This window comes from Humulus lupulus, chromosome 6 (genome assembly GCF_963169125.1).
Source record: "Humulus lupulus chromosome 6, drHumLupu1.1, whole genome shotgun sequence".
Lineage (NCBI taxonomy): Eukaryota > Viridiplantae > Streptophyta > Magnoliopsida > Rosales > Cannabaceae > Humulus > Humulus lupulus.
The window spans coordinates 88,630,571-88,656,333 of NC_084798.1; the positions used below are offsets into that span (position 1 = coordinate 88,630,571).

Consider the following 25,763-nt stretch of genomic DNA (forward strand, 5'->3'; position numbering starts at 1 on the left):
AATAAATAAATAAAATAAAACAATAACAAAAAAAGAATAAATGAATAAATAAAAATTACTAAGGAAAAAAAATTAAAAGAGAAATTAAAAAAATATATACTACTTTTTAAAAAAAAAAATTATAATAATTTACTATGCAAACCTTTAATTGTAGAAACGGCGCTAAAAGTTGATATCGCCCAATAAACTCCTAAGTGGTTGCAGTAATAAACGGGCTATGTCGTATCCACAGAGAGATAAACACAACTAAATATTAGATTAGTAAATAAAAGATAAAAATAAAGTAGAATTGAAGAGATGGATTTTGTGAAATTAAAATGATATATTAGAGAAATTGATCAGATAAAGAGCATGGCAAAGTAGAAATGCAGTGCTGTAAATTCTATTCTAATATTGATATTAATTCAAAACATATTTGTAATTCTACACCATTAATTGCAAATAGAAGATGTATATGTCAAAATCACAAATTAATTAATCTAGATTAAATTTAATCTAACTCCTAATTTCATAGCATATCGTTTTATATATCCAAGAGCGACAAAATACCACTGGCAGGATGTAGTAAAAGAGATAAAATATAACAAATATACTAAAATAAATTAACAATGTATGTTACATAAGAAAAGCATGACTGAACTTATGTAAAAGATGCTAAATAATTTTAGAAAATAAATTAGAAGATGCGAAACAAAATAATTAATGAGATATGAAGATGAAGCATAAGAATAATCAATATCACTATTTAGAATGAGAATTACAGCAACTACACTCTAACCTCCCCAATATTTCTAAAATAGATCACTCATTTTTGTCACCTAAAACGAGCAAAACTAAGCTAGAAATAAGAAAAGAAACAAAATAACAAAGTGTCTTTTTCCACTCTAAAATCTGATGATTTTTTTCCTACATTAGGCTCTCTATTTATAGTGAAAATAGGACCCAAAATGTGTAAAATCGTGTACAAATAAGTGGGAAAGTGGCTACAAAAACTGCTGGAAGTGGGACAAGTGGTGTTGGGCTGTGGGGGACAGTTGGGCGACGTGGCAGCAGTTGGTTGGCTTAGTAGGCAGGCATGGCAGGCGTTCAGGCGGTGGTGTCAGGCAGCGTGGGACTGTGTCACGAGGAAGTGGTAGCTAATGGCAGGCATCAGGCGGCTCGCATCAGCAGTCGGGCTTGGCTCCGTGGCTCGGCTTGGACACATGGGCACTGCTGAAAGCTTGGGCCTGGGCTATTTGAGCTCGGTTTTGGGCCTAAATCATCTTCAAAAATACCAATTTTTCATCTTTTTGTTTGTGTCAAAATAAATTTTATTTTCTGAAAATTAAATCAAAATAAATATTTTCAAATATCAAATATATTACAATAAATTCGTGAAAATATTATTTAAAACTTAATTAATTTTAAACTTTAAAACTAATAAAATGATATTTTTGAGCACTAATCCCCAGGTACTGGGTTCGTGGTCTTCACCAAATGGGTGAGCACAACACCCTAGATGGCCATGCCATGGCGGCCTGCATTCATCATGCTTGTTGTCGTTTGGCGTGCATTCAACATGCTTATCGCTGCTCCCAGCCTTTGCAGATCCCGACCTTCACCGATCAATCATAACCATTCAAACATAGCATAATAACTACAAATATTCACACATAACAATAAACACAAATAATTGGGCCATGCCCTACTCTACGGGCACAAACATTTTTCTTACTTGTGTCCCGAGCTGACTTACTAGTACGATCCCTAGCATGATCCCCTAAACCTGAGCATTGGCGGTAAAACCTAGTCACAGCGCAATAATAATAATCCATCAAGCTCTAAACCAAATAAGAACATCAAAATAATATTCTAGCCTTCGAGACCTTGAATTCTACTAAACCAGGTAGTAGAACCCTTCATGAGCCCATAAATTTGGGTTCCCAAGCTTAAAACCCTAAATTGTTCGTTTCCCTTAATTTGAGTCGCGGCCTTCCCCCTAGGGCTGCGGCGCACTACAAGTCAGAGAGCCTTAGGGCTCTCTTTTGAGGGACACGGGTCGCAGCGCGCCCTACTTGTGCTGCAGCGCCTATGCATATTTCAGAGGTTCCCAACCTCTTCACACACATGAGTCGCGGCACCTGAAGAACAGGTCCGTGACTCGAGCCCAAAACCCAGAAATCCTCCAAGAATTTCTACGAGCCAAACTCTCGAAAAATCCACCTAAATCAAACCTTAAACCTAGAATTCCGTCTAGATTTCATGTCAAAGCAACCTAATCAGTATAAACACCTTAGAAATTATCCCATAACCTCATCAAAACCTCAAAGTCAGTCTAGAGTTCAAACCTTATGCAAGCCATTGGATCACAATAGAAACTCAACAAAAAAAATCAAATTGAAACCCTAACCTCAATTGATGATTTGACCCTGGGCTGAACCCCAGACACTTCACGCTTCAATTCCCCTTTGACCCAGGCTTTCCTCCTTGAATTTCAGCAAAATCCCCTTAGCTAAAGAGAGAGAGAGAGTATCGGGAGAGAGAGAGAGAGAGAGAGAGAGAGATAAAGTTGAGAGAGAGTGTGTTTTTTTTTTCTGGTTAGTTCTAGAGTTCTAAGCCTAGTGTAAGTCTATCCTCAGCTCCCAAAATGTCCAAAATTCCCCTAGGTTTACCCTTAGCCACTTAATACCTCCAAGGGCAATCCCGTCATTTGCACCATTCACGCTAATTCCTCGAATAGTCCTGTAAATCCCTAATTAATTCCGACATACCCAATTAATCACCAAATAATTATCTGTTACACGATAAATCCCAAATATATGCTAAGTTTCCCAAAATACCCCTAGGCCCACCCTGAGTCGGGTATTAGACCCTGTTGTAACTATTCCACTAACCTGCTCCCTAGGACCTTCTCGGACCACACATCACAGATATATCTCCACAACACCGTGGTCTTAAGCACAACACACACACATAATTTCATTTACGCCCTTAACGAGCCAAAATTACAAATATGCCTTTATTAACAAGAACGAGCCCACATGCATATTTAATTCACCTAAACATGCATTTCTAGTCATATAATCATTTACTCCACGTAATCACATACTGATACACATATCTCATAATTAACCACGTAATAACATAATTAAATCAATTATTGCCCTCCCGGCACGATAACCAAGGCACTAAGCCTTATTAACAAATTCATGATGTTACAAAAACTTAGCCATTAAAGATTATAAGCTTTTACACAAACTTACAAGTAATCGAAAATAAGACATGGCATAAGAGGGAAATGCTTTCATAACAGGGGAGGTATAGCTACTTTAGAATAACCTCTTTACCAACCTTGGAAAAAATTTCTCAATCCAAGCATTTAAAAAACCTAAAACTTTATCTTTAATATAATTAAAAATTGTATTTTTAACAATCAAAACACTGAGGTACTCCTAAATATTTACTAATAAAAGGTTTATTTTCTAATCCTAGATGTTGAAAAAAGAACTAACTATCAGCATAGGAGGTATTCGGTGAAAACAAAATAGATGATTTGTTGAAATTTACAAGCTGACCAGTGACATTATGATATAGAGTAAGGGAATTTTAATAGCTATACAAGAGGTTGAAGAAACAGTACAAAATATCATGCTATCATTGGCAAATAGGAGGTGTGATATTAAAGGGGTTGATCTAGATATGGACAAACCTGATTGTTCTTTTATTTTAAATGCATATGAAAGACCTCCATAACAAAGAAGAAACAACTAAGGGGAGAGAGGATCACCTTGTCTAATACCTCTAGTTGGGACACCATTACCTATAATTGAACCATTTATTAAAAACTAATGAAAACAGAGGTTAAGCATTTTAAAATTAGATAAACAAACCAAAAAGGAAACTGCATGTGAGGCATTAATCTTCTAAAAAAATCTCATTCTACACGGTCAAAAGCTTTGGTCATGTCAAGTTTAAAAGTTGCCCAACCTACAGCTCCATTTTTTATGATTATGAATGGCATGAGCCAGTTCTTGAGCTATGAAAATATTAGATATTTTTCTTAAATATACATTTTTTGTTTTTTTTTTCCTTTTTTACGGTTCCTATTTTTTTTTTCTTTCAAAAATACGATTTTCAAAGTTTCATAATTACGAAAATATAGTTTTTAGGAAAAACAACTAAAAAGCAACTTCAAAGCAACTTGAAAACAACTCACTAGACCAACTAAACATCAACCCAAAAAAACCTAAAAACAACGTGATAACACAAAAAAAAAACCTAAAAACAACTTGAAAACAAAAAAAAAACAAAAAAAAAAAAGATAAAACCGTAAAAATGTAAAAATTTCCTTAAAACCGTAAAATTGAAAAAAAAAATGTTTGACCGTAAAATCGTAATTTTTTAGTGAAAATTAATATTTTATGTAAAAATCTCAAAATAGTATCCAATATAATCCAATTAGGCAAGAAAGTACGTTGAAAAAGGATAAATTATTTTACATAAGATTAGTTTTAACCTATTAACAAGCTTATTTTAGAGGTGAAATAAATTTATACATAATAGAACAAAGACGAATAAGTCTAACACACTTATTCTTTTTAATAAAATATTTATTACTAAAAAAAAAATAATACAAAAGAGAAAATTACCATGTGATTATACTCATTACTCAGACTTTTCCCAGCTTTATTTTTGGGCTTTTGAGTTATATAACCCTATGCTTAAGCAGCCTTAACAATATAACCTCCTTATATTTGAGTAATATTTATTTATTTTTATTAATTTGTTTTTACAATTTTAACAATACAATTACCAAAATGGCCTTACCCCTGAAAATCTTATATATATAATAGCTTCAGCACTTTGGTCTTGTTGTTTTCGCACTCCCCTCCTTTTCCTTTTCCCTGATTACAATTTTAATAATACAATGGACCCCATAATACAATTACCAAAGAATTGAAAAGAAGGAAAACAACAAAAGGATAGCCACTCCCACTGCCACGCCAAGGTGACCAAAATCTCATTCAACATTTCCCACTTTTTTGTTTTGTTTTTTGTTCTGTTTTCTTTCTATTTTCGCAGCTGTTATATATGTACATGTGAATGAGTTGATTGTATTGGGTTCCTTATATTAAATTGACACTCAGTACCCATTTCTTGTATTAAACTTTTGTATAATTTATCATACTTTGCTATAATATTTATTTTTTTTAATTTTTTTTTACAATCTTAATAATAATGCAAACCATATGTTTGTGAAAATGCCTCAATGAACTAACTTTATGAAATTAGATTGAGATTTTTAACTCATATACAATATGTCTTGTTGTTTATGGTTTGATATTTGAAATGAATACTTACATTGCATTAATTAATTGTACTACTTCATTATTGTTTTTTTTTTGTTAAAAAAACATATTGGATATGTGATGTAGAGTGTACATTTTAGCTTAGTTTGATAATTGATATATTAACAACCTTGCTTTTATTGAAGATTTCAGTCACGGTACATAATCACTTTAAGTCAATTTTCTTAGACCCATATATTTAAACAGATCTTATTATGATGTTCGAATAATGATATTTTTATGTAAATTTGCTTTCTATTTGCATTTTTAGGTGGATCGACTCTCCAATCACCCAAGCTCAACTCTTATACACTCTATTTCCTAGATTCCATGGCACGGACGAAAGTACAAAGCATTAGAGATCCACAACAACTGATTCAACGACAGTGGATTATTCACGAATCTAGTCCGGAGTCATCGTGCTCAAAATCGTTGGATTCTAGTGTGCCACCAACATCTCCTGCAAACACAACAATGACTTAATTAGATAATGAGATAAATGAAGTTAAATACATTTTTTCTATTCTTGTACTATTTTAGAATAGATAATATATTTAATTGAAATCAATTCACTATAAAATTAGAGCACTAAAGGCACGATATAAAAAATATTGGTTTAAAATGTAGAACTCAACTAAAACAAGTAGAGCTCAAGTGGTTATGGTCGAGATTTTTAAAAACGCAATGAACTTTTAGTTTAGAGCTCGACTAGCATGAGTTGAGATTTCCAAAGTCTAATTGATAGCATAGAGCTCGACTGGTGAGTAGAGCTCGACCATACATAGTTGAGATTTCCAAAATCCAATTAAAATTGTAGCATAGTGCTCGACGGGTGTGAGTAGAGCTCGACTGATGTGAGTAGAACTCGACTGAAGTGGAGATTTCCAAATTCTAATTGGAATTGTAGTATGGAGCTCAAATGGTGTGAGTCGAGCAACACCATACATAGTCAAGATTTCCAAAGTCTAATTGAAATTGTACCATAGAGCTTGACTGGTGTGAGTAGAGCTCGACTGATGTGAGTAGAGCTCGACCAAGCATAGTAGAGATTTCCAAAGTCTAATTGAAGTTGTAGTATAGAGCTCGACTAGTATGAGTAGAGCTCGACCATACATAGTCGAGATTTCCAGGCTTGAGTAGAGCTCTACCAAACATGGTCGAGATTTCCAAAATCTAAATGAAATTTTAGTGTAAAGCTCAACTAGAGTGAGTAGAGCTCAACTAACGTGTTTTTTTTTACTCTATTGATTAAAAATTTATCTTTTTCTTTTATTTAATTTCTAGGTATATATTGAAGAAGAGTCAGTGACATATTCTGAAGAACAATTAAAATCACATGTTGATGAGCAATCAGAGTCTTCCTCTATACCACGACAGCAAACACTTCCAGTAAGTTTTGTTTTGTAAAATATTTAAGTTTTTATGTTATTTAATATTGAGAAATATGATATTTAATTTATTTGCAGATTGAAAAGATTCCTCGATTGAAGCCTATAGTAGAGGAGAATGAACACTTTGAGTGCAAGATAAGTGTAAAAAGTCAGATAGATAAGGTCACAAAACTTATCAATGATATACTAAAGAATGACCCGACAAACTTACAATTGTTCAAGGAATCTCCGTTCGGCCAGTTTCTTGATCTTTCTAAGAACTATGAACATTCAAGTAAAGCGATGTGGTTATTACTCATTTGGGAAGCAGACTGTGATAGAGATTTAGAGATATAGTTTGTTGTTATTGGGGTACTGATGTGATTCTCATTGATGAAGTATGCATTAATATCTGGGCTAAAATTCTCAGAATTTCTAGAAGGTTAGGAAACATAGGCTAAGTTAAATGCATTTAAAGATAAACACTTTCGTGGGAAATAAATAGTCAGCATTGACGACGTGAAGGCCAAATATACACAAATGTCAAACCCAAACCAAAATAATAGAGTTCGAAGGAATGTAAATGTAAGTAGCAAGGAAATATTAACGATGGCATCTCTCTTGTTTTTTTCTGCGACCTTAATGCACCTGAACAAAAGTTCTTCTAACATCGACTCATTATTATTGGGATTGGTTGATAATTTGGACATGTTCAACCAATACCCTTGGGGGACTCATTCTTATGAGTATGCATTAAAGCAACTCCGGAAGGGACTGAAAGGAAAAGCAAAATCGGTGCATGAGAAAGCAAAGACGATGTCCTCGTTCACCTATTCAGGCTTTGTTCTTCCATTAGCGATACAAAAAATTTCCCTAAGTAAAGTTGAAGAACATCCACTATTTTTTAATACCTTACAATTTTTCTTATTTCCACGTGTAGACATTAGTGTATGAATGTGTGCAGGCAGTGGCAAGAAAGTATGTAGAGCTTCGAGATGATATTGACGAATAAATACCGAGAATTTGTTGATGGAGGACTACTTGGAAGCGTAAGAAACCTCCCTCTTATAGTGATGTACTAGAAGCTCTAGGTGATTCCAAGGTTAGCATCTAATTTATTTTTTGTTATTTAGTCTTCTTTTTAATATACATATATATTTATATTAATTTTTTTTGTATTCAAGATATAAAAAGTATCCTTTCACCTACTGAACGGGAGAAGAGAATGCCACACATGCAAGGATTCATCTGTTTCCCCTGAACCAAAAAGTCAAACTGCTTGATGGATATATTGACTGCTATGTTAGAGTTTGGAGGTGCAATTAATTGGGTCGATGATATTGATGGGCATATGACTTGTGACAATGTTGGTGTTACAATTGAAGGCCAAGCTACAGAAGTTGGTAACAGGAATCATGTTCAATCTATGAGCAAAGCCAGAAGAGATGATACTGATAGGCATAAGACTTGTGACAATGTTGATGTTACAAATGAAGGCCAAGCCATTGTTCAAGCTACAAAAGTTGGACCAGAAGAGAGTCAAGGTGACAAAGTTGACTGGTTTGCTCTCAAGGCTCACATAGATCAACAATTTTAGTTGATAAGATCAGAAATCGCAATGTTGCCTTCAAAGATAATTTCCTTACTTCAACAACAGAATATCGTATTAATGCCCCAATGTGATGATGGTCATGGTGGCAACTATACTAGTGATGATGATTACATGAGAACATACCATGAACAATTTCCTCATGTTGAAGAGAAACATCCTCAGGTTGATGACCAACCTCCTCTTGATAAAAAACAATCTCCCCAAGTTGAAGAGCAACTTCCTCAGGTTGATGAACGACCTCCTCTTGATAAAGAGAAACCTCCCCAAGTTGAAGAACACCCTCCAAAGAGGCCACTAAAGCATTCACACTACATGAAATCACCATACACTGACCCTTTTTGTCGGACTAAATTGTGATGAGAAGATCATATCCAATTTGATCCTTCAAGGGAGATTGATCCTAAAAAACAAAAGACGTTTGATGAACATTTAAGAAGTCAAAAAAGTATTGATTGTGGGCTTGGTGTACGAACTATAGACTATTTCCAGCGGATTATTAAAGACCATGAATGGCTATTTAGTGAGGTATGACATATGCTTTTATGATCCTTTATATCTAAGACTTAATTTTGTTTCCACGTATATAATGTTGTTATTATTTTTTACAGCACATTGATGATGCTCTGTTTGGCATTAAAAAGTGACAACATGAGTATCAAGATGTGATTCCACAAGATGCAATCATTTTGGATGAAAAATTTACTCAATTGGTGACCATCAACTTCAACTCTAACCCTAACATTATTGATGATGGGATAAGTCGATATATTTCAGGGAATCATTCACATTTTTGGGGCAACAAATGGGAAGGCTCAAAAAAGTTATATATGCCTTTAAATATAAGGGACCATCATTGGGTTGCAGTTAAAGCAGACTTACAAGCATTAGAGTTGATTGTTTATGACTACAGTATTGGAGCAACCTCATCAAAATAAATGGATGCTTTGATGTTGCCGCTCCAAACGATGATTCCGACTATGCTTTGTGTATCTTCACAATTTGAGGACATAGCACAATGTCTTCACGAACCATGGACATATACACGCTTACTTAGTGTTCCATAAAATTCAAGGTAAGTATATTTATCTAAGTCTACATATACATGCTTACTTAGTCTATATTTTTTGCAAACTTAAATCTATTATTGATTTTAAACTTTTCTTATAACAGGGGAGAGTGTGCAGTGTACGCAATTAAGTTCATTGAGTTTGACATGGTTGGTTGTACTTTAGATCATCTTTTAGATGACATGATACCATTCTACATAATGAAGATGGCGGTAGATATTTTTTTTGTCAAAATTGGGATCTTTAGTAATTTGTATATTTTAAAATGTTTGGCTAGTTTCAAGAATGACAATGTTTTAAAAACTTTATATGTAGTTGAGCTCTACTAAGATCATCATGAACTTCTCTAGATTTCTCAACCATATACTAATGTCAGTTGAACTCTAAATTTGAAGCTTATTTAGTATTTGGAAATCTCAATTGGATATAGTCGAGCTCTACTCATGTCAATCGAGCTCTATAGTAAATAAAATTACAATTTTGATAAATCTTAACCATATATGGTCGAGCTCTACTCATGTTAGTCGAGCCATATTGTAAAAGTTCTAAAACCTCAACCATGTATAGTCGAGCTCTACTCATATCAATTGAGTCATGTTGTAAAAGTTCTCAAAACTCGACAAGGTATAATCGAGCTCTACTCATGTCAGTCGAGTCATTTTGTAAAGGTTTTACAAAACTCGACCATGTAGAGTCGAACTCTACTTTATCAGTTGAGCCATTTTGTAAAGGTTCTAAAAATCTCAACCATTTATAGTCGAGCTTTACTCAATACAGTCGAGCTCTATACAAATGTTAATGCCACTTTTTTACTAATAAATAAAATTATCAATATACTTAAAAAACTAATTGTATAAAAATATTTGTATTTTCATAATTTTCCTAGACTAAATGTCACATTTATTAATTTCTTGTATAAAAATATTTGTATTTTCATAATTTTCCTAGACTAAATGTCACATTTATTAATATTCAATTATTCTTATTAAACATATTGACACGTCTCTTATTTATTATAGATAAAGTACCGCATCTAATAAATTAAATAATGTTAATGCCACTTTTTTTACTAATAAAGAAAATTATCAATATAATTAAAATATTAATTGTATAAAAATATTTGTATTTTCATAATTTTCCCAGACTAAATGTCACATTTATTAATTTCTTGTATAAAAATATTTGTATTTTCAATAATTTTTCTAGACTAAATGTCACATTTATTAATATTCAATTATTCTTATTAAACATATTGACATGTCTCATATTTATTATAGATAGAGTACTGCATCTAATAAATGCAATAATGTTAATGCCGCTTTTTTTACTAATAAATAAAATTATCAATATACTTAAAAAAAGTAATTGTATAAAAATATTTGTATTTTCATAATTTTCCTAGACTAAATGTCACATTTATTAATTTCTTGTATAAAAATATTTGTATTTTCATAATATTCCTAGACTTCTTTACCTGTAACCTCATACTCAAATCGGTTAAGTTGTTTCACATTCATTTCCGATGCTTTCTTGAATCTTTTTCAAATAATATTCTCTGCCATTGGAGTTAAAAGTGTACACTTTGTATTGATAGATTCCCCAATATTTTGGGGATTGTTGAACCACTCAGAGACTTTTTCTTGCATAGCTCCAACAACACAATGATGGGGTACTCTCTAGGTTCCCTCAGTGCTGCATTAATAGATTATGCACCATTCGTAGTCATAATATTGTACTGACAGCTTGCAAAGTGAGATCTCGCCCATTTACTAAGTATGAGATTTGATTTTTCAAGATACTTCACTGCTATGAGATATCTACTCTCCAATTCATGAAAGAGTTTGTTGAAGTCGAAAACTTTATAGGCATTGGCAATTCTTCGAATAATTTTATGACACCTTTAACTCTAACACGTGCTTTAATATTCTGAGACAGATGCCACCTACAATGCCCATGTTGTGACTTCCTATAAATATTTGACACCCCATTGATGATGCTTTGATTTCTATATGAAATAAAGACTAATTCATTATCATCTGGTATAAGTTCTTATAACTTTGTAAGGAACCATGACCACGAAGCATCATTCTCTAAGTCAACCATAGCCCAAGCAATAGGATATTGATGAAAATTACCATCTTGTGTTGTTGCAATGAGCATTGCACCTTTGTACTTGGTCTTCAACCAAGTCCTATCCACCGCAATAACCTTTCTCATGCAACGAAATCCTTTGATGCATGCTCCATATGCTAGGAAAACATATTTGAATTTAGAATCTTCATCCACCTCCAAATGCGTGATCGTGCCTGGATTCATCTTTTGAACCATGTATAAGTATGTTGGAAGATTTTGAAAACTTAATTCAAGTGAACCTCTAAGAAGGTTGTTGGAAATTTTTTTCCCCTTCGAAGCTTTCAAATATGTTATTTGCATGTGATTAAACTGCATGATTGTCATTATTGATTTTGGCTTCGGTGTCTCTTTTTTACCATCAAAACATGACCTCAAGATATTAGCAACTACTGCAACACTTGCTTGACGATGCTTTCTTTTCCGGCTAATAAGGGAACAAGTGTGAGTGTTACAATAAGTTCGTATTGAGAAACACTCTGAGTTGGTAACTTTTGTTGCACGCACTGCCCAAATGCATGACTTGTCAATGCATTTTGTCACATATAATGACTTGGTAGATTTATTAATTTCCATCTCAAAGAAAGATTTTATTGCAATATCATTCATCTTAGTTTTTACCTCATCTTTGTTCTTGAATTCTTGACCAATCGCCAAATCTGACCCATCTGGGAAACTAAATGTGTCTTCACTAGGGACATGATTTTGTTCATCGTGGTGGTCGAGCGAATCATAATAGTTGAGTGATTGGAGTTGGAGATGATGATGTTGTCCTTTTGTTAAGAAGGTCCACAAGTTCACAACCCAGATTAACACCACTTTCGCCTGGTGCAGAAGTAGCATCACAAATATTATTTTCAAAGTAGAATTCACGGTCAAAGTAATCATCTACTCATTTTTTTTCATTTTCTTTCATGTCGCAATCAACTTCCATGTCACATATATATTCTCTCTTAATGAACTCCACACGTAGTGCAACTCTACGATTGTTCTCTCCACAATCCAAAAGATAAGTTGTAAGACAATCACCCCCTCGTAAAATGAGTGGTGGAAAATTTTCTCCCGCAATGATAGGTAAGTAACTTATTTTCAATTCGATATCATTTTTATTCACCCCAATCTTCTTATACAGTTTCTCCAATAACACCTCAAAAGTAATATTGGAGTCATCAACAATGATAGATATAACTTCCTTATTCTTTGGTGACCATTTATACAACCATTGCTCATCCTTCCATTCCCCATCATATTGAGCATAGATTACCACTCGAGTCATTCCTGTAACGAGAATAGATTATTAACATTAGAAAATATATTTGATGTTAAAATTATAATTAATAAGTTCAAAATTAAAAATACGAATCTCAACCAAGTCTAGTTAGGCTCTACTAGTATCTCAAACCACTATAGTTGAGCAACAATTGAGCTTTACTAATATCTCAACCAGTTGTAGTTGAGCAGTAGTTGAGCTCTACTAGTATCTCAGCCAACTATAGTTGAGCAACAGTTGAGCTCTACTACTAGAATTAACATATCGATTGAATTTAATCTTTTTTTTTACAAAGAATGCAATCTCTCTTTTTGACAAAAATGTTGATGGAACAATTTTGTAGACTAAAAACATAAATCTCAACCAAGTTCAGTTGAGCTTTACTAGTATCTCAACCAGCTACAGTAAAACAACAACTGAACTCTACCATTATCTCGAACATCTCTACCTAGCTGAGCTCGAATGTACCAAGGCAAGAACTAAGCAATATCATCTTTTTCATAAGTTTCACTTTGCAAAATCACTATTTTTAACTCAAAACCCAGAAAATGGTAATGATATGATTTGCATTATACTTTAATTGTTATTTTTACCACATATTTATGAAGAAACAAACTTGTAAGCAAACAAAATATAAATATTTAGTTCTAACATTCAAATCAAGAAAGATTCAGAATTTAAAATACTAATATTGACCAAGTCTAGTTAACCTCAACTACTATCTTAACCATCAATAATTGAGCAACAATTGAGCTCTACTAGTATCTCAACCATGTTTGGTCGAGCTCTACTGTAACTGTCTTCTCGACTAAACACAGTCGAGCTCAACTGTGCACAGTCGAGATCTGCGTATCATCTTCTTCGCGAGTTTCATTTCAAAAAATTGCTATTTTCAACTCAAAAAACACAAAATGCTTATAATATGGCCAACAAGGTAGTTTTATTGTTATTTTTACCACATATATATGAAAAAATAAACATCTAAGCAAAAAAAATACAACTTTCATTGTTTTCACATTCAAATCAAAAATTAAAAAATTATGGTTTCTCATTTACTTGCCTTAATGTAATCACTTTTTCTGACAATGTCACTGAAATCAGTATGTAAGTGTGTCACAAAATAATCTTTCTATACATTTGGAGAGATTTGATAGGATTTGAAGAGATTTTGAAGAAGAAATGGTGGTTGGAAGAATGATGGGGGGCTGAACACGTTTTTGTTTTTAATTTTTTTTTTCAAATATGATTTTTTATTATTTTAATTAAAAATAAATATAAAAATAAAAGGACATTATAAGAATATAAAAGTTTCATTAAATGAGGAGGTTAGTGTAACTAAATTTTGAAAAATGAAAGTTACATAATTAACATAAAAACTTTTTAAGGTTATTTAGCTCAAAAATCTGTGGAAATATTTAGTGTGGGTCCCACTTTTTTTTTCTCTTCAATTTTCCTCCTCATTTTCCCTCCTATCAAATCACTCATCTTTTTATCTTCTCTCTAATTTTCCTTCCAAATTTTTCTTTTTCTTCCACTTTTCATCTCTAACAAACAAAGGGTAAAAGATCCACAAGTTTCAAATACTAAAGAAGTTCAAAAATGGATGAAAAGTTGAATAGAGAAAAAAAAAATGTAAGATAAAATGAGATTTCTCGACAGTTTTTAACTGTCGCTATTGAGCAATGACGACAGTCGACTAACTGTCGTATTTGCCAATGCCGGCGTAGGGTAGCTATGCTGACAGTTAATAAGTTTCGTCGTTGCTGGCTACGCCGACAGTTAATATGTGTCGTCATTGCTGGCTACGCCGACAGTTAATAGGTGTCGCCATTGCTGGCTACACCGACAGTTAATACATGTCGTCGTTGCTGGCAACGCCGACAGTTAATACGTGTCGCCGTTGCTGGCAACGCCGACAGTTAATACGTGTCACCGTTGCTGCCAATGCCGACAGTTAATAGGTGTCGCCATTGCTAGCAACGCCGACAGTTAATAGGTGTCGTCGTTGCTAGCAACGCCAATAGTTAATAGGTGTCACCATAACATTGAATTTATATATATAATAATTTTTCGATATATATTTTTTAAAACTTTTAATTATATTTTTAACAAGTGAAATTTGATATAAATTTAAATAAAAAAATTACTCACATAATTAATTATTATTACCATAATTTGTAAAAAAAATTATATTTATCATAATAAAAATTCATATACATATAACATTTATTCACACAATTGAAACGTAAATAATACATCAAATCCCCATGAGACTAAATAAGTCTCAATGAAAATTCATTATAATTCTCAATAAAAATTCATTATTCTCGATGTAAATAATACATCAAATCCTCACTGTACATAATTGTTACAAGAAAGAAAGAAAATAATACCCAACAACTTGAAGAAGAATTTTGTGTTGCCTTGGTTCTCTTATATAATTGTCTTGGTTCTCTAAAATATCCAAGTAGAGTTTTAGCCTACAATACAGAATAAACACCATTAAAGTTAAACCAAAACTAAAATAAATAGAGAACTTGAGGTTGCAGAATAAATAAAAAGGATGATTGTGGTTTTCAGCCACAGAAATAATTTATATAAAAGTTGTATTTTTCTTATGAAATTGGATAGCCTCATGCTTAAGTAGTTAGTCTTAATTCATTAAACTAAGTAATGCATACCTGTCAGTCTCAATTTAAAAGTACTCAAGCTAGTTAGTTTATGAAATCACATAGACATTAATAAACCAAAATACCAATCATTCATAGCACATTAGCAAATATACAATAAACATCGAGAAATTAATATACATATATACACATATAAAGACATGCACTGTGTAGGTAATATGCATAAGATTCTAAGTCCATAGTACTTAGCAAGAAAAGAAAAGATAATATAATTATAAATAAGAGCACCAAGAATATAAATATAATAGATCATTAATATGTAACACAAGCATACCAGGTGACATTTGTTAAAGTTATTAAAGTAACACAACGAGCATACCAGACAAAGTTGTTAAAGTAACACAACTCGTTGTGAATAAGCCTAATCCAAATTTATAAATCTAATTCACATTTGAAAGTCTACGCAAAATAGAAAATCATAATTTCTTTTGGTCAAGCATATATATTTCTTTTAATAAATAGCTATATAATTATGAATTCTATGCAAGAGCAACATTTTTAACAAAGTGATAATCAATCCATTTTAGAAAATTTTCAATTGTTTAAAGAATATATTGTTTCAACTAGGGCCATCGAACATGGTAAAAACATTCACAGTTTGGAAGAAAAAAATAACTTAGATATTATTTAAGTAAGAAATGATCAAACTATTAGACTACAATGAAACACAAAGCTATGCTCCAATTAAAATAAACACAAATTGAGATAGTAGTTCTGGTGCAGAAAAGGAAATCATCGAGTAAATATATAAATATATATCCTATGTCTCAATTGATTGAACCCAAAACTCACCAATTGATTTTTTTAGAAAACTTTCAATTGTTTAAAGAATACATTGTTTCAGCTAAAGCCATCGAACATGGTAAAAACAATCACAGATTGGAAGAAAACAAATAACTTAGATATTATTTAAATAAGAAAATGATCAAACTATTAGAATACAAAGAAACATAAAGCTATGCTTCAATTAAAATAAACACAAATTGAGATAGTAGTTCTAGTGCAGAAAAGGAAATCATCGAGTAAATATATAAATATATATCCTATGTCTCAATTGATTGAACCCAAAACTCACCAATTGATTTTTTTAGAAAATTTTCAATTGTTTAAAGAATACATTGTTTTAGGTAAGGCCATCGAACATGGTGAAAACAATTACAGTTTGGAAGAAAAAAAATAACTTAGATATTATTTAAGTAAGAAAATGATCAAACTATTAGACTACAATGAAACATAAAGCTATGCTTCAATTAAAATAAACACAAATTGAGATAGTAGTTCTGGTGCAAAAAAAGAAATCATGAATTATAAACCAATATGCTAATAACGTCAAACTTTTGTATAGCACTTTATACTATTGAACCTACATGTGATCACACGAACCAAAAGTGATGCTCAATGTTATAAATCACCTCACCAAAGACATTAGACAAGGGACAAGAAGAAAACTAACATATACAAAACATGAAATACAAAAGGTTATGCTATATGCGTATGCCAACACGCAATATGTACATTCATACAAGTATATGTTATAATCAAACCAATCAAACAAACACAATTCAATTATAGGATGATCATAGACAGGTCTACATCAATTCAAACAACACACAAGTTTTCTTTCTTATCTCCGCAGCACACAAATTTCTCAGATCCTACTTCACTAAAACACATAAGTTCTCAACCTTCCGTTATCACTGTAGCACACAGTAACAATCTCAGAACCTACTTCACTATGGATGAATATTTAAGATATTCAAAGTCCTCTAACATTTGCATAGTATTAAAATAAAAGTTAGAGGCATACCTCTTGCAAACTGTTGCAAAATAGTTTCTTTGAAGTCCGTCTTAGTACATACACACATTTACAATGTTATAATATAATGAAAGTGAGTCAAATCTGAATTAAATCATTAAATAATAATGCAAAGAAGAGAAAACCCAAATGCTCATCTTACTCTTTCTTCTCGGCCTTGGGTTGAGTCAAATGCTTAGCTTGTCCACCTAAAATACATAGAAAACTACATCATAACTTAGTTTATGCTATTTTCAAAATGCAAAGATGGATTACATTTTGACAAAAAACTAAAATAAATATATATATATACATATATTTGTACCTACAATCTTTATAATATTTATGTGCATGTAGAAGAGTCACCACCAACTATCTATATATTATATATGTTGTAGCTAGAGTGATCATAAATATAAATAATATTCCAGATTTCAATCACATGTCCAATAAGTGCCCTACCATATCTCAAATCAAGTTTTCTTCAACTCTTCTTTGCGCTGCTCAAGAAATGAATAAATAAGAAAGCTTTACCAAAGTGATTGCGACTTTGAGGGTTATCGTTCATTTTTCAATTACAATATAATAACACACATAACTAATTCTTATATATAATTGATTAAGATATTATATATGAATACCAAACTACATATATATATATATATATGACAAGCTTGAAGGCTGATTTGTTCTCTATATTTTTTTTGTTCTTTTGTTTTTATTTATTTAGGGATAATATAACAAAATGTGCAGCTAGGGAAAATGATAAACGAGGATATCGACTATATATATAGATTGTATAATCAGGCCACCTAATTTTTTTATATGTATATCTTTATTAGCCACTTTCAATTATAATTACAAAATAAAATAAAAAATGAGTTCATTGAAGAGCACACCATCACCTCAGTCCTCGTGACTTGCAGGCTACCTAACTGAGTGCAGAGCCTCGTGACTTGCCACCACCATTTCCTCTTTCTATAAATAAATAATCAGGTTTTTTTTCCTGTTGATTCAGTTTTGTCCATTAATTTGTAATAGAGACTGTTCAAACTATGACAAAAACAAAGAATGGGTTTCAAATCTGGGATATCTTCAAATTAATGGGCCAAAAATAGAATGCATGTTATTTTGGGTCTAAAAATAAAATTAACATGTAAATAATAAAGCTTTTATTTATTAATACTTGTAAGATGTCAGATTATTGCATTGACATGAAACCATGAAAACATGTTAAGAGCAAGTATAAGCTAGAACTTACCACACAAGTTGGCACCAGTGGAATAAAAGTGAGAATATTCTTTCAATCTTCGGTATCTATGTGTAAAATCTAAGAATTGTAGAAAACTGAAGCTTAGATTCCAAAAGGAAATACAACCTCAAAACGAAGTAAAACATGACATGATATATTTGTGGCTATTGAAGAAAATCAAGAGTTCTCAGCATAACACAAGCAAATAACATTCTACTAATAAGAGAAGAAACATGTAATTAGAGTTAAGAAGAGGAAGTGGAAAGAACTGGGTTTCCACTACTTATTTACAATTTTACAAGCTCATGCCAAATTGGTTTCTAGTTCAAGTTTCTTATCACATATTGGCAATTATCAGTTTCATTATTGATCATAGAATTATATAACTTTTCAAAGAAGCATAGCATGGAACTCATAATTATGTACTACAACACTAAAATGACCAATGACTATCTATATATATATATAAATTAATGCAACAAATCCAAACATATCTTATTAGATATCTAAACATAGAGCCATACATATATGATATCTTAACTTAGTGAAAGTTATCATTTTGTCCAAATATGGTTCTAAATTTTAAAAACGTCATTCAAATCAAGGATATATATATATATATACACATATGTATATGGTTGTGAATGATAAATTTAAGACTAGTACATATAATACATGATATTTCATATTAAGACTAGGATTGGCATTATCAAAAGATATAATAAATCTAAGAGAATCCAACAATTATCTCAGGCAAATGTAAAAAGTAAAACAAAACTGCTATTCAAAATGTCCTAAAAATGACTGTGAAAGAACAGTGAAGGCTTATATTGCCTAACAAAAGAGATAAAACTTAAACATCAAATAATTCAAACAAATATATGTATGAATATGCTTCTCAGTGTCCTAGATATTGAGACACAAGAGCTCTACAAGTCTCTTCAGTATATAATACTGGATACTATAACAATCTCATATCACATATCTATCTGAGATCATCAACAACAAAGATACATAATAAAATGAGCTTTATAAGAATCATTACAAGACATAAAAACCAAAACAATTCATAACTAAAAGAAAACATATTGTGATTGAAACTGAAATACTTCTGATTAATATATCTTATTCAAGCTTTTTTCCAAACCAAAATTCACTACAGCTCTTAAAAAATCCCCAAAGTGAATCAATCAATTAATTTGGCAACAGAGTGCAAGTGGTTCGACTATGTATATTGTAATGCCCCAAATTTCCTAATAAGGTTTAGAACCTTGATTAGGAGGCCGGGAGGGCCATAATTGATTTATTATAGTATTTAATGATTATATGCATGTTTACGTGAATTATATTATTATATGATGGTGGATGCATGCATATGGGAGAATTTATTATTGTGAGGGTATTTTGGTGATTTGGCCACTGTGGGCGTAATTGTATATTTTGGGTGCATGGTTGTGATTAATTAATATAGCCACATTATAAGGTGGGTTGGTTTGAGCTATTCGACATGAGACGATCATGAGATGTTAGTGTTCGGTCTAGTCATAACGGGTTTAAGTTCGGGGCTCGGGGTGAGTCTCGGGGTGAATTTAATGATTAGAACATTACCGGGAATTAAAGGGTAATGGGATATGATTTAGTGGCATTTGGGAATATTGAGAATGGCAGGAATTGGAGAGCGTTAATTATAATTAACGAGATAGGCGGGAAAGGACGGTTTTACCCTCGGAAGCTTTTAGAGGGATTTATTTGGCTTAAGGGCATTAGGGTCTTTTGACCTTAAGGATTTATATCAGCCTAAGGGAATTTTAGAAGGATGTGGAATGAAAATAAAACAGAGTTTATCTTCATCTTTCTCCCTTCTTCCCGTACAAGTTCTCCTTCACCCTTTTCTTTGAGTTTTGAGAGCCCATGTTGAGGAAGCAAGCTAGGGAGTCTAAGCTTGGGAATTCTAGACCTAGCTCAGCCATTGGGAAGGACTCAAATCGTGTTTGAGGTAAGTTCTAGCCATGGAATTCAGGTTGTGCTCTGTTTTCCTTTTGGTTTTTAGCTTGTGGTTTTTGATGTAGAAAGTGGGAATCAAGGGGAGTTGTTGTATGTGTTTGGTTGGGTTATGATGGGGGTAAGTTGTAGGTGATGTTTGGTGGTTGAATTGGGTGTTAAGTTGTGATTTGAGACAAGTTTGAGGGGCTGGTTCTAAGGGAAAACGCAGGGGAAATTCTGGTGTGCGTGCTGAGTTTTCTGGGCAAAATTGGGTATTGAGCCGCCGCATGGCTGTGGTGCGCCGCGGCTCAAGGCGTCTGGCAGAGGGGGGTTGCCTCTGTCTGGGGGCACGCTGCGGCGCAGCAGGGGAGGGCCGCGGCCCTTAAGTCCATTTTGACCAAAAACATGTTTTTAGCTTGGGGATTCAAGCCATAGGCCTCGGGGTTGAGCCTAGTACCCGGTTAAGTGGGGATTGATGTTCCAGAGGCTAGATATTGATTTGGGAATTTATGTTGATCATTTTTATTGATGATACCTTATATTTGGTTATGACTAGGTGACTGTTAAAGGACTAAAAGTTGATCGTTCTCAAGGGTCGTTCTTTTAATCGTTCTAGGTCGACTTTGAGGTAAGAAAACTGCACCCTGTGTATATGTGACATGCATGGGTATTATGATGCATGTTGGTTGATTATTGAGTATGACATGCATGGCTATTATGATGCATGTTGGTTGATTATTGAGTATGACATGCATGTTCTTGATGCATGTTGGTTGGTTATTAAGCGTGACGTGCATGGCTGTTATTGGTGCATGTTGGATTGCTGGATATATTGCATATGATGCATGAGAAACATGTGATTAGGACATGCTTGTATAGTGAGTATGATATCGTTCAGAGCTTGAGCCTCTGTGTTTATGCATGGTCCTAATTGTACTAATACCTGTTCAGTAAGCGTGCTGAATACCTTGTTTATGGATATGGAACATGTGATATATGATTGGTGGCATGACTTACCTGTGTATGACACTGACTAGTCAGGGACCGGCTCTAAAGTCGAGAATCACGCATTGAATGGCTCTATGGCATTAATGCTAGACCGACCCTAAGGTCGATGATCACGCATTGAATGGCTCTATGGCATTAATGCTAGACCGACCCTAAGGTCGATGATCACACATTGAACAGCTCCATGGCATTAATGCGGGACCGACCCTAAGGTCGAAGAACTTATAAGCGCTTGCCTGGTCTATGACCAGATGTTTATAGCCAAGGTATTTGACCCCGGTGACTGTTTGTCACATGGCTAGGGGACGCTGTCCATAACACGACTCTAGAGTCGGGAGGAGGGTTATGTTGGTGACCATTCACCATGCACCTGTCCTGATCAAACTTATGAAAGAATCACTTATCAGTTAAGCCCTGGTGACCCTATCGTCACGTGACTAGAGGGAGCTATGCTCTTTATTGTGACTTTTTGCTATTGTCACCAATTTTCTTGGACTAATAGTCCTGAACGGTTATTATGATCGTTGTTGATATTATATCATGCTTTATTGTGTTTTCTTGCTGGGCTTTGGCTCACGGGTGCTACGTGGTGCAGGTAAAGGCAAGAGGAAGCTGGTCAATCCTTGAGTTGAAGAGCTTAGGTGATGATGTGTACATATGCAGCTGCTCGTCCACCACGGCTGAGGTTTAAAGTGGAACTAGGGTTGAACCCTGTTTTGCTACTTAGAACGGCCTGTTGTAAATATTTTCTGTAATAAACTCTGAAACTATATTTTCAGGATCCCAATGTATATATTAAACGTTCTGGTGAAACGTTACATCCTAGCCAAGGTTTTTAATCCTTAAACTGCTAATCATACTTAGTACACGGTTTTGGTCAAATGACTCGATTAGCGAGTTTAGCACTGTTTACAAGGCACACTGTAACGGTCCCAGGAGTTGGGGCGTTACATATATATTGCTAAACAGACCCAGTCAACCCAGTCTAGAAATCACCGGCCTCCAAACAGAAACTTAACAAACCAATAAAATACTTGACCATAACAATCAACAAGATAAAAAATCTGATCTCAACAATCTCAATAATTTTACCAAGATGAAACCCAACATGTCTACAATGAACACTTCTACCAAATACAACATGACTAAAAAATGTCACTTCTTCTTTTACACTTTGTTTTGTGGATTGAATGTTTGGAACAACACTTGCTTGAAAAAATAGGTGTGCTTGTATCCAAATTTAAATGAGGGTCTTTCATCTAAATAAGATTGTTATTTAACCCAATAAATAAAGAATTGTATTGGAACTAATCATCTCTTCAGGTTCTAATTCAACTTAATATAGCATGGTAGAAATCACACCTTAAATCAAGGAGATCCACATAAAGCCCTTGAAATTCTTTTTGAACTCATACTCTATGAAAAAATATATGGACACACATATGGTCATCTTGTAATATAGCATTTGCAAAAAACTCAAATGTCACTCAAAGATTAATTAGGCATGAGTATAATATATAATCTTATAGAGACAACTTTATAATAAAAATGCAATGTGTAATGGAATAATATCAAAAAAGACCATCAACGAGCCTTAATTTACAAATATGCTAAGTTCCTAGTAGTAATCTCAATTTACAAAAATTGTTATCCTTTCTGAAATTCATATGCTTATAAAAGACTTTACTTTTAGACTACCTAAACTCTAAACTAAAGTTCTACATAGAACCCCCTAAGTTATTTTAGACTGCCTAAACTCTAAACTAAAGATCTACATTATCCCCAAACTAGCTCAACACAGTATATGGCAGTTCTTCATGCTAGTGTACCTTTGCACTCAATGAAGCTAAGTAACAGCAATGAATCCAATAAAGGTTAAATTGTGCGTTATGTGTCAGCTTACAATGATTCTAACAACACGAACCAATTTGATTGAGTATATCATAATCTTGACACATTTGTGGTGACAACTACCAGCATAAAGGAACACATGAAGGTTTTGAAGCAACAATGCGTCTTTGTTTTTGTTTTTTTAAATTACAACTTGAAGAGAAACCCAACTGAGAATATTTAAAATATGTGTTTTAATCATTTAAGAAAAGAATAGCCCAAAATTTTATCAACCTTGTCCAATGAAGTGGCATTAACATAAAGTATTTAACTAATTTAAACACCCTAGAAGAAAATAATTAAGAAATAACAAAAATATAGTTCAATTAACCAGTACACATACAGAAAATGAAATTTTGAAACAAAAATGTAAATATATATATATGTACCAATTCCACGACTGGCACTAGTAATCCAGATAACCTGAAACAAAAGTAATAAACAAGAATCAGTATAATTCATTCACAGAAAAAGAAAACAATTTTCCAGAAAAAGAAGAGAACTTTGAATTCAACTGACCTTATCTTCAATTTCTTAACGCTTCACATGCCTTTTGGAAATCAAAGTAAAATCCCCTAAACAAGTTTGAAGATTAAATTTTCAGTTTTAGAGCTAAATTAAGACAAAACTCAAAACAATCATCAAACCTAGAAGAAATCATTTGTTGAAGTACAACCTTGCCGAAGTCGAACCCGTCTCACGAACCGCCCCTTCAAGCACCATCACACCCACAACTGAGCCACCCTGTAGAATAAATGACCAAACCTCCCGTCGCACGCCCCAAGCCTCAAGTTCCATCACCATGTCGCACATCTGCAACAAATAGGGAGAAGATCGAACGAGATAGTTTCTCAAAGAGAGAAAGAGAGAGTGAGGGAGCGAGATAGAGAGAGAGAGAGTTACCGTCAAACAATGGTGTTGTCACATCATCTCTGTTCGAAGCCTGTCTCCTAGAGAAGCCTCTGTACGTACCCTTCCATTCATCCAAGCCTTCTTCATTTTTCGGCCATGTGAGAAAGAGAGTGAGAGATCGAGAGAGACACCTAGCATAGGAGAGAGGCGGGATGGTAACTTAGGGTAGAGAACCAATTTCAGGTGAAAACAAAGTTAAGGCACCATTACTATTTCATTTAGCGCCATAATTTCCTTTTTCGTGCCTCATTACTTAATTGTTTTATTATTTAGGTATTTATTAAATTAATTTATATTTTATTTTATTTTATAACTTTGAATTAATTTAAAATAGAGTATAATTATATTTTTATTTAATTGTAGAGTATAATCATACTTGTTTTTTTTTTAAAAAACATAGATAATTTATATGGAATTCACAAAAAAAAAAGCAGTCAAAAAAATTACAACTAATAAATTTATAGAAATTTTAAAATTATTTTACAATATTTAACCAATCAATAAAACAGCACGTTTTTAACTAATACTAATTTTATAAATATGTTAAAGAATAATATAGTTAAATTAAATATAAATATTATTATAAATACAAAAGTTAATAATATGAAAAATTTAGAAGAAAAAAAACTAGTTTAAAAAGTCACCACTCTTAAATTTTTTATTCAAGTTTTTTATGACTCACATATGTTTTTAAGACTCTCATTGCGAGTCCTAAAATGTGATTTTTAAGGACACCTCAACCCCCCTGCGCCATCGAGCCCAGACCGGAGACCCCCCCCCCCCCCCCCAACCCGCCGTCAAGCCCAGCCCCCTAACAACCAGTCGTTGCCGTCGAGCCCAGCCTCGAGTCCCCTGCCGCCGTCGATGTAACGCCCTACTCCCTTAGAGCCGTTACTAAGTGAATTTTTAAGACAAAACAGTGCAATGAACTCGCTAACCGAGGTTTTGAGGCAAAAGTGTGACTAATAAAAGTTAAGGCTGTAATCCTTGAAAATGCGTTGACTCAATAAAAACTTCTAGTTTTAAACAATTGGGATCCCAAAAATAAGGTTTGAAAACCATTTTCATCTTGAAGTAAGTTTACAGTTGATCAGTTATAAAATCATAGATTATTACAGCCAATTTCAAATAAACCCCCAACCAAAGTAGTCGGGCAGGCCAAACATGTACGCGTCGCTTCACGCTCTCCGTACTCATGGTTGGTTGACTCAGTCTTTGCCCTACCTGCAACACGGAGCACCCGTGAGCCGAAGCCCAGCAAGAAAACTCATGCAGAACATAACATATGCAGTTAATACAGTTTATCATAACAGATAATCCACAGATAAACAAGTCAATCAATAGACTAAGCAAACACGGCCATGCCGCCCCAGAGCCTTACCAAAGCCCTGGGGTATCGGTTCTCACCGCGAGGATAACTCATGTATCCCTTGGGTCCCACCCTGAATATAGCATCC

The 25,763-nt window shown here is 33.3% G+C and overlaps 1 long non-coding RNA gene across 1 annotated transcript; it reads right to left on the minus strand.

Moving 5' to 3' along the window:
• Window positions 1-17,489: 17,489 nt before the first annotated feature.
• On the minus strand, window positions 17,490-24,207 carry LOC133782354 (uncharacterized). Its single transcript, XR_009870466.1, has 4 exons — window positions 24,071-24,207; window positions 23,914-23,969; window positions 18,523-18,591; window positions 17,490-18,267 (listed from the first exon to the last, which is right to left on the minus strand). It is a non-coding gene; the product is annotated as an uncharacterized LOC133782354 (long non-coding RNA).
• Window positions 24,208-25,763: the final 1,556 nt, after the last annotated feature.